Genomic DNA, 10,483 nt, shown 5'->3' with positions numbered 1-10,483 from the left:
TGATTTTAGCCTTTCTAATAGAGATTTAATGATAAATGAATTGTGGGTTTTGTTTCCTTATTTAAATAAGTATGTGTGCACCATTTCACCTGAATGTGCACTGTTTCACCAGAATGGCATTCTGGTCATTAAGAAACTTTCTTTTGTGGGGTATCAGGTCTTTGGCAGAAGTCTTCAGTTGAGTTGATATGTAAGAGATCTTTATATATGATGCATGTAAGTCCTTTGGGTATGTGTAATGCAAATATCAATCATCACAGTTTGTATTATTTTCCTTATTGTTTAATGAACAAAACATTCTATCTTAATGTGGTTCAATTAATTTTCAGTCATTAAACAACCCTTTTTATCCCTTGTTTAAAAAATATCTCCCCACTCCACATTCATATAGATGTTTCATATTTTATTTTAAAATATGCATTGTTTGGGGGCGCCTGGGTGGCTCAGTGGGTTAAAGCCTCTGCCTTCGGCTCAGGTCATGATCTCAGGGTCCTGGGACTGAGCCCCACATCGGGTTCTCTGCTCAGCGGGGAGCCTGCTCCCCTTCCCTGTCTCGCCTGCCTCTCTGCCTACTTGTGATCTCTTCTGTCAAATAAATAAATAAAATCTTTAAAAAAAAAAATATATATATATATATATATTGTTTTAACTTTTGTGTTTGGGTTGGCAGTCAGTCTGGATTTGTGTGTTGTTAATGATGGATGGGTCCAGGTAGATTTATCCCATTAGAACATTTACTTTATCTCATGCCATTTATAGAAAAGACCACTTTTCCGCATTGTACTGCAGAATTATTTTGTCATAAACTAGGTGACTGGAATGTCTACACAAATTTGTGCACCCTCCGTTTTTTTCCATTGGGAAGGTTGTCTGTCCTTGTGCCTATCCCACATTGTCTTAATACAGCTTTATAGTGACCCTTGATACTTGGTAATGTTAGTACTTGAGATTTATTCCTTTGGAGATTGCTTTGGCTATTGTTGGCCTTTTACATTTCTGTAATAGTTTTAGGATCGTCTAGTTTCCACCAAAATTCCTGAGATTTAGATTGGGATTTATACCACTGATCTACTGCTGCACAATGAATCACCTTCAAATCAAACAGCATAAAGCAATACGTGTTCTCTCAAACACTTAGCTATCTGATGGTTCTGGTATCTCTCAGGAGGTTAGAGGCAAGATGTCATTTGGGGCTGCATGCCTATGAAATGTGGACTAAAGCTAAACTATCCACGTTTGCTAAGACTCGCTGTTGACTCACTCAGTTCCTCACTATTAGCTGGGACTCTCTGCCGGGGAGCTTGAGTGATCTCAAGGCATGGTAGGTAGATTGTTTTCCTCAGAGCAGATAATCCAAGAGAGAGAATGGTGAGAGAAAGTGACCAAAATGGAAGTTGTAGAATCTTAGATAAACTAGTCTCTGAAGTGATAAACTATCATTTCTGTAGCATTCTGTGTGTCACGTAGACCAACCCTGGTATAATGTGGGAGCCCATTACAAAGGGGTATTAATATCAAGGGATGAGGATCATTGGAAATCAATGTAGAGTAAGGGTTTCATTAAATCTGTAGATAAATTTTGAAAGAATTGGTATCCAAACATGATTGAGTCATATAACCAAAAACACAGTACAACCCTACATTTATTTAGCTCTTTTTAAATATTTCTCAATCATGCCATTTAATTTTTAGTGTCATTTTCACACATCCTTTGTTAGATTTACTTCTAAATATTTGGCTTCCAATGCTGCTATAAATTATTTCATTTCTAATTCCTATTGCTGCTGTGAGCAATACAATTTAGCACATTGGTCTTATATCTAGTGAAGTTTCTTAATTTGCTTAGGGGTTTTAAATTTTTTCTAACCATTATTTTACATATTCTAAGTTCAGAGATATGTCATCTATTAATAATACTTTTATCATTTTCCAATCCTTAATGCAATTTTTTTCTTCTTGCCATTATTACATGGATGAGGATTTCTAGTAAATATTTAAGAGAAGTGATGATGATGAATATTATTGTCCTTTCTACTGATTATTGAGGTATAATATGCATACAGTAAAGTGAATATCATAAATGTATAGTTTAATTTTTGCAAGCAGAACACACCCATCCAAAAACTCAACATTAACAGTTGGAAGTGTAATCAATGTCTTGACTTCAGACCACATACTTTTACCTGCTTTTATATTTGTGTAAGTGGAATCATACAGTATATGATCTTGTTCCTTAAATTTTTTGCTTTGCCACTCATATTAGAACTTGTAGATACTCTTTATATGGTAAAGTAAATTCCCTTCTATTTCTGGTTTGACAAGAGGGCTTTTTAAAAATGATACATGGGTGGTGACTTCTATGAAATTCTTTTACTGTGTCTATAAAAATAGCTGTTTTTTCCTTTATTTTTTCTGTTAATGTGATCTTTCATAGTGATTTGATTATTAAATCAGCTTTTCATTTATGGATAAGTCCCTTTTGGTCATGGTGAACCATTTCTTTTTAATTATCACAGAATTTGACTTGCATATATATTATTGAGGATTTTTGTCTATATTCTTGAGGATGATTCCTTGGTACTTTGCTTTTTTTTTTTTTTTTTTTTTTTTTTTTTTTTTATAATGTCTCTATCATGTTTTGGTAGCAGGATTCTTCTGGCTTCTTAAAATATATTAGTGAATCTTCCCTATTATCAGGAAGAGTGTTGTGTAACATTAGTATTTTCTGTGTATATAATATTTCATAGAATTCACTGATAAAAACATCTAAACCTAGGTTCACTTTGGTGAGAATGTTGTCAATAACAGATTTAATTTCTTTACTTGATAAATGAAGTAATTCCAGTTTTCTATGTGCTCTTACCCCTCCTATAGTTTTATTTTGAGGAGTTTTTGCAGTTCCTTCCAATATTCTAATTTACTACTAAAAAGTTGTTCATAATCTCTTATGATCTTTTTTGATCCAGTGAGGAAAAGTATAGATGCTACTGTATTGCCATTTGTCATCCTTGATTTCGTTGTCTTATTCATTCTATTTTTTTTTTTTTTTTTTTTTTTTTTACTCAGTCTTGCTAGGGGTTAATCAATTTTATTCATGTCTTCAAAAGTTTAAAGATTGCTTCTTTTGAATGTTTGCATTACATTTTATTGATTTGATTTATTCTTTTAATTATTTCTTTTCTTTTATATTTCAGATTTGATTTAGTTTTTCTTTCCAACTTTTTGAAAGAAAAGCATATATAATTTATTTTCAAGTTTCCTATTGTCTAGTACAGGCATTTAAAGTTATACTTCTGTTCCTGATTTTAGAGGAAAAGCTTTCTCAGCTTTTCACTGCTGAGTATGATGTCAGCTGTGGGCTTGTCATATGTGGCCTTTATTATGTTGATAAAGGTTCCCTCTGTACCCATTTGGCTAAAGACTTTTATCATAAATGGATGTTGAATTTTGTCAAATTCTTTTTTTTATTAAGATGATCACATCAACTTTTTTTTTCCAATTTGGAAGTAGTCATGTATTAAGTGACCAGATTACAAAAATAATCTTGGCAGACACCTTAGTTCATCCTACTAATAGTCCTACTGATCTGGTCCTCTCTGTCACCAGCATATCCACCTTCAACAAAATGGATGGTCTTTTTCTTCATTCCCCTCATGGAGTAGGTAATTTGAAGGGCTATAAGAAGTTGTTTGCTTCTTTGAAATGTTTTCCCACATTATAGACCTTGTGAATCAGATCCTCCCCCATGCAGATGCTGCCATATATACCAAGAGATTGCTCAATCAACATGTTGTCTGTCAGGGCAATGCACTTCTTACTTATTTTGCCATCACCACACTCATAGATAAATTTATTCACTGGTTTCAAGTTTGGATATCCCCATGCTATATATGGTTCCACAATTGTTAGGATGTTAACTGAAGCCTTGTTGAACTTACCAAGGTGCCACTGAAGATCTGATGAAGGCAAAGAAGCAGCAACACCTTTCAAACCTTTGAGTTCACACCATTGACATCTCTGATCCCAAGAAGATGCCAGTTTGTATTCCACAGGTACACAGAAGTTGCCATTTGTTCTTGACATTCTCACCATTCACATCTAAGTTCTGTACATCTGCCTATATTCCTTGTGGTAATGGTTAGCTTTTTTCATAGATAAGCTTCCTTCTTGCCTTCTGAAACATCTTGTGGGCAAACTGCTTTTTTCAGACACTCGGTCATCAACTCTGCATAATTCTTTTGCTTTTTCTTAAGGTTTTCTGGAATAGCCAGTAAAAAAAAAAAAAAAAAAATGATCATATAGTTTTTATCCTTCATTTTGTTAATGCAGTGTATCACATTAATTGGTTTGTATATCAGTGAATCATTCTTGTATCCCTGGAATAAATTTTACCTGGTCAGGGTACGTGATCTTTTAAATAAATTGTTAAATTCAGTTTGCCCATATTTTGTTGAGTTTTGAATCTATGTTTAGAAGGAATATAATGTAATTTTCACTTTTTCTAGTGTTCTTGTCTGATGTTGGTATCAGGTTAATGCAGGCCTCATAAAATGAATTTGAATGAGTTCCCTCCAATTCTGTGTCTTTGAAAGAGTTTGAGAAAGACTGGTATTTATTCTTTAAATATTTGGTAGCATTCACCAGTGATGCCTTCTGGTCCCAGACTTTAATTTATTGGAATATTTTTGATTACTCATTCAATCTCCTTACTAATAATCAGTCTGTTCAAATTTTCTATTTCATTATGATTCAGGCTTGTTAGGTTGTTTGTCTGTAGGAATTTATCCATTTTTTTTTCTATGTTGTGTAATTTGTTGGTTTTGAGCTGCTCGTAGTAGTGTCAAGGTCCCTAGTATTTCTATAGTATTAGGTGTAAATATCTTTCATTTCTTTTTTTAATTATTGAATCCTCTCTTATTTTCTTAGTGAGCCAATGTGGGTGAACCTTAGGGACATTCTGCTAAATGAAGCAAATCAGAGAAGGACAAATACTGTATGATGTCTCTTAATGTCATCTAAAGGAAAAGGAAAGAAAAAGGCTTATGGGTAGAACAGATTAGTGGTTTCCAAAGCATAGGCAAGGGTTCTGGCATGTAAGAAATGGATGAACTGTTTATATTATTTTTAATTTAAATAAATTGTTTTAAAAACAACATAACAAATTATTACTTTAAGCCTCAAAAATAAAGCTACCATCTCTCTCTAAATGCTGCTTTAACTATATATTTCAAATTTTTTTCCTCAGAAATTTTGAAATGTTGAGTTCAAAGTATTTTGTAACCTTCTATTTTTGTTTCTTTTATCTTTTAGAGAAATATTTAATTTCCAGGAAATCGGGAATTTTCTTGTCTGTATGTGCCTGTTCTCTTTCTCTGTTTTAATTCCTAACTTTCACTGTGGTTAGTTAACATACTCCAAATAAATGTGGAGTATAATATACTCCAAACCAATTCTTTGAAGTTTGTTGATGCCTGCATTATGGCATTGCCAGTGTTAGTAATATTTAATATGCACTTAAATGTAAATCTTCATTGTTGGATGCGGTATTCTAACCATGTGAAATATGTTCATTCTACTGTTTATGTAATCAAGAACTTGAATGATTTTCCATATCCTTTCAGCTTCTGATTATCATGAATTGCTGGTACTATGTGTAAGTCTTCCATAGTGATAAGTTTGTTTCTTCTTTTAGTTCTGTTTTTACTTTATATATTTTGAGATCATGTTAATAGAATCAAACAAACTTAAAAATTTTGGTAGCCTCCTTTGTCATTATGAGTTGTTATTCTTTATGTCCAGTAGTGATTCTTGAAGTCTACTTGTTTGGAAATTAATGTAGCTACATTAAGTTTCTTTTGGCTATTGTTAATCATCTTTTCACGAAACCTTAAATTATCTGTCTGTTGTGTTTCTTGAAAGGATGCCTCTCTTCCAGCATCACAAACATTTACTCTCTCTGCTTTTGGTTGCTATGATGAAATCATAGCAAAAGGGTTTCTTTCTTAAAAAGGATAACAATGCAAAATAGAAGTAGCACTTGTAGGTGAAGGAGCTTGGAGGCTAATGTTTCCCTGAAGTTGTAAATCCTTGGGAATTAAGACAAATCTTTCCAAGTCCATGAAATTTGTGCACTTGCTGCTTCTGCTTCTCTTCTATAAGGTCATAAAATCTATGACAAGAATTTCTTTTCCACTGATTGCTGTAGCCCTCAGTACTCAGAGATGTGCCTTGCTAATATTGGAAGTATATAAATATCTATAACATGCTGTGGAATTTAATTTTGCTTCCCAGCAGTTCTCTGAGGAAGGTTCTATTATCTCCTTTTTGCTAATAATATAATTGAGTCTGAAAAAGGTTAGGTAACTTCATTAAGGTGAATAAATTAAAGAGTGGAAACAGAATGAGGTCTGTCTGATAGGAGAGGAAAACACTTCACCCTCATCGTTGTGGTGGTGGGGAACCTTAGCTAACAGACAGTAAAGTAATATGGAGGCTCAGAGCTCCTGCTCTAGTCCAGGTTACAGACCATTTGCCCCTGTGGTTTTAGGCAAGTTACTTAACTTCTCTCTGCCTGTTTTCTTATCTGTAACGAGAGGCGACAGTACCTCTGTCATTGAGTTGTTTTAAGAATTAGGTCAGTTAATACCTAGAGAAAATTTCTTACTTATAAGGCTGGTTTACTTTTCCCCCCACAGGTAGTATCGGATCCAACTTTAGAGGAAAAGGAGAGATGATCTTATTGGATTGCTCTCAGCATCTCTAAATTTTGTATACTTGGTTTTGGACTCCTATTTTCTTCTGTTATAGGGAGGAAGGGAAATGCCTTTTTTATAGTGTACATTCCTTCTCCTGTGGATCTCGACTATTTATTTAGTTTGGACCTTAGGGATGGAGTTTTTGCATTTGTCTTTCATAACCTCAATCTCTCCCTGTTTGTTGGATCTTTCCCATAAGCACTTATATATGTTAAAAGATTTTTTTTTAATTTTTTTCAAGATTTTATTTATTTATTTGACAGAGAGATCACAAGTAGGCAGAGAGACAGGCAGAGAGAGAGGAGGGGAAGGAGGTTCCCAGATGAGCAGAGAGCCCGACATGGGGCTTGATCCCAGAACCCTGAGACCATGACCTGAGCCAAAGTCAGAGGCTTAATTCACTGAGCCACCCAAGCACCCCTATGTTAAAAGCTTCTTATCCTTAGAAACTCTTCCTATATTTTTAACTAACCACCACCACTTTGAAAATCAACAAATTGGTTATATTTCGTCTTACTTTCCAAATCCCCACTTATTAAACCATCTTACCCCTTGATTTCCATACTTTGTCTGTTGCTCATCTTCAACACAGTTTTTAAATACTAAAATTCCTAAAGGATAGGTAATATCTTCTGATTCATTGTCAGTAGCTCTCAAACTTGGCTGAGTGTCAGAGTCACCTTAGGAATTCTAGAAAAATTACTAAAAGGTGAACATCTCCCTCAGAGGTTGTGATTTAATTAGCATGGGTAAATTCTAGGCCTCTGCCTTTAAAAAAAAAAAAAAATGAAGCTATTCTAATAGTTAGCCAAGTCAGTATTTTAACCTTTCCCTCCAGTTGATTTCACTTATAGGTGTAGCTTTATTTACTATATCTGAGTAACAAACTTCTCCATTTATATTTTAGATTTGGGGAACTTTTGTCATACGGCTATTGACATTTTTAGGAAATGTGAGATCTTGAACCAGACCATGCACATCATACTAACACTTAATATAGCTCACTGTAAAAAACCTGAGGAGAGTTTTGCAGTACCTTGGTGGCTCAGTTGATTAAATAACTGCCTTCACTTGGGTCCTGATTGCAGGGTCTTGGGTAGGGCTCCAAGACCTACTCAAGTGGGGAGTCTGCTTCTCTCTCTGTCTCTCACCCACCTCATGCTCTCCCTCCCTCTCTCTTTCCCAAATAAATAAACTAAACTTAAAAAAAAAAAAAACCAATCAAACAAACAAATACAAAACTTGAGGAGTGTTTTAGCCATGCTAGAAATAGATCTAGCAATCACCTTTATGCATCATTTTTCCTGAGCCCAAATTAGTTTGTATTTGGAGTTTGTTACAGAATACAGTTCAAAATGGTGGCCTTATAATAGGGAACAGAAAAGGAACCCTAGAGAATGGGTGAGCTCTAAGACAGGAAAAGACCAAAAAAGAAGTTTTTAAGTGAGCAAGTTACAGACAGTGAAATACTTAGTCTTTTTTTCCCCCCTCTCTGCTGAAAGTTTGTCACCTTAATCTCTCAAACCTGTTTGTGTTTCTTAGGATAACTTGATATGAAAGCTTAGTAACCATACAGATAAAATAAGGCATGTATAAACTGTTTCTGGCAGTTTAAATATGTCCCCAAAAATATTTCTGACAGGGTTATATGGAAGGGAAAATGAATTACTAAGTGTGAATGAATCTGACACAGTGCTTGCAGAGAGCTTTGGCTTACCAAAGTAAATTTGCCTTTCTTGAAGAACTATCTATGGACAGCCTCTCTCAGCTGATATTTTTACCAATAAATTTTAAAATTCTGTTGATTTATGTCTCCTATATAAACCACAGAACTATAAAGTTTCCTCTTCTCATCCTTCCTTCAAGTACTTGTGAAAGATGCTTTAATTTGTCATATAGATTTGCACAAGGTAAATAATGGAAGGAAGATCAAGAATTTTCAGAAATCTGCATTAGATAAATTTCCCCCCTCTGCTATCAATTCAAGTTCATTAAATTTTCCTATAGTTCCATTACTGTTGATGTTTACAACATTGTTTTCATAAGCCCAACTCTTTAGGTCCTTGAGAATGCCAACTCACTAATTAATCATGTTTATTCTAGTTATATGTTCTTTCCTAAAGAATATAAAACAAATCCTTTATGATACCATTATGATCCAGAATAATTCACAATTCTTCTGGGAGGAAAAAAAAAACAAAAACAAAAAACTGTCCCAAATGTCATATCCTCCACTCAGAGACCCACACTAAAATCTTGACATTCCTAAATCAAGCTGAAAGGGATTTTTTAGTGAATATGATATCTTGTTTCTGCTAGTTAACTGTTACCAAAACACTTGGGGCAGATTTTAAAGTTGATAGAGCCTCTAGTTTAAACTATCTAACAGTTAAATATAAATTACTATTTCTTACTATTCCTTCCATTTGTTTCCACATTGCTATAAAAATTGTACCAATATATACACATACACATATGTAACTTAGCAATCAGAAGAAGCATTTTTTCTAAATAAAACCATCTATTTAAAAGTAAAAATAAAGTTGCTTGCTTGATTTTTAGTTAATTTGGAATGAAATAATTCCATTGGACATTGTTTACTGTAGGTTGGTAGATTCTGTAGCCAAGCTGAAATTATATAAAGTTCCCTGTAATCATTTGAAATAGCATTTCTAGGGACCTTAAAGATTAAATTAGCCTACATCAAATGATACTCAGGATGTGGTAATCCTTTATTACCATGTAAGCTAACCTAAGTTTCTCCAGTTATCTGTTTGATTACCTGATTTACTAGTAAAAATATACTAAAAAGTGAGTTGTCTGGTATTTTTCTAAACCACTTTCCCTTAACCATCTATTGTCAGGTCAGAATAAACCCTTCTGAGAGGGTCAGAATAAATTTATACTAATTATTACTTAATTAGGCAGAAAAGTGAAGTGACTTCCCCAAGAGCACCCAATAGGTTAGTGACAAAGCTCAAAGAGGGTGGATGCTTTTATTTTTTTTGTTTTGTTATTTTTTAATTTTTTAAATTTTATTTTATTTTTTTCAGTGTTTCTGGATTCATTGTTTATGCACCACACCGGTGTTTCATGTAATATGTGCCCTCCTTAATCAAAGACAATGTTCTTTGTAATTAAATTTTCTATAAATTACTGTAAAAAGGGAGGGAAGAAGTTGAGGAAGCTATGTCATAGATTTTTTTCAAATTCATTCTCCTTAAATTTAAATCTTTTAAAAATCTCTAGTCACTTTTTCTGCACTTTTGGTAAATAAAGCAGAATTATTACTTTATGAATAAATTTGAGGTTTCATTCCTTGGTACTATGTGTTTTGTTTCCTTTTTGATATTGTATACATATGGAAGTTTGTCGTATTTAAAAAGATTTAAGTTCTAGCATTCTTAATTTGGAATTCTCAGTGAATTAACTAAGATCTGAAATCAATATGGCCTTAAAGAATATAATTATACTTGGATAAACTTATAAGAAAATCATTGATTAAATGTGACAAAAATTAAATATTTGAAGATTTATGAATATGACTGATACATATTTCCAAAATTTCAAGCATTATAAAATCCTTTATATTTTAAGAAATATAGTTACTAAAAAACTAAAATGAGAAGTCTATATAGATAAGTGTTAGAGCCAACACTTGGATTAAGAAATTTTTTCTGGTAAATAATTTTAGACTGATGGTAATGTTTGTATTTAAATTGAAAGAG

At 33.3% G+C, this 10,483-nt stretch overlaps 1 pseudogene; it reads right to left on the bottom strand.

Moving 5' to 3' along the window:
- Nucleotides 1-3,556: 3,556 nt before the first annotated feature.
- On the bottom strand, nucleotides 3,557-9,181 carry LOC101693709 (annotated as a pseudogene).
- Between the last annotated feature and the right edge of the window lie 1,302 nt (nucleotides 9,182-10,483).

The sequence above is a fragment of the Mustela putorius genome, unplaced genomic scaffold (genome assembly GCF_011764305.1).
Source record: "Mustela putorius furo isolate JIRA1106 unplaced genomic scaffold, ASM1176430v1.1 tig00003845_pilon_pilon_pilon, whole genome shotgun sequence".
NCBI classification, from domain to species: Eukaryota; Metazoa; Chordata; class Mammalia; order Carnivora; family Mustelidae; genus Mustela; species Mustela putorius.
The sequence above is the reverse complement of the archived record's forward strand: the minus strand, read 5'-3'. Positions and strand labels throughout refer to the sequence as shown.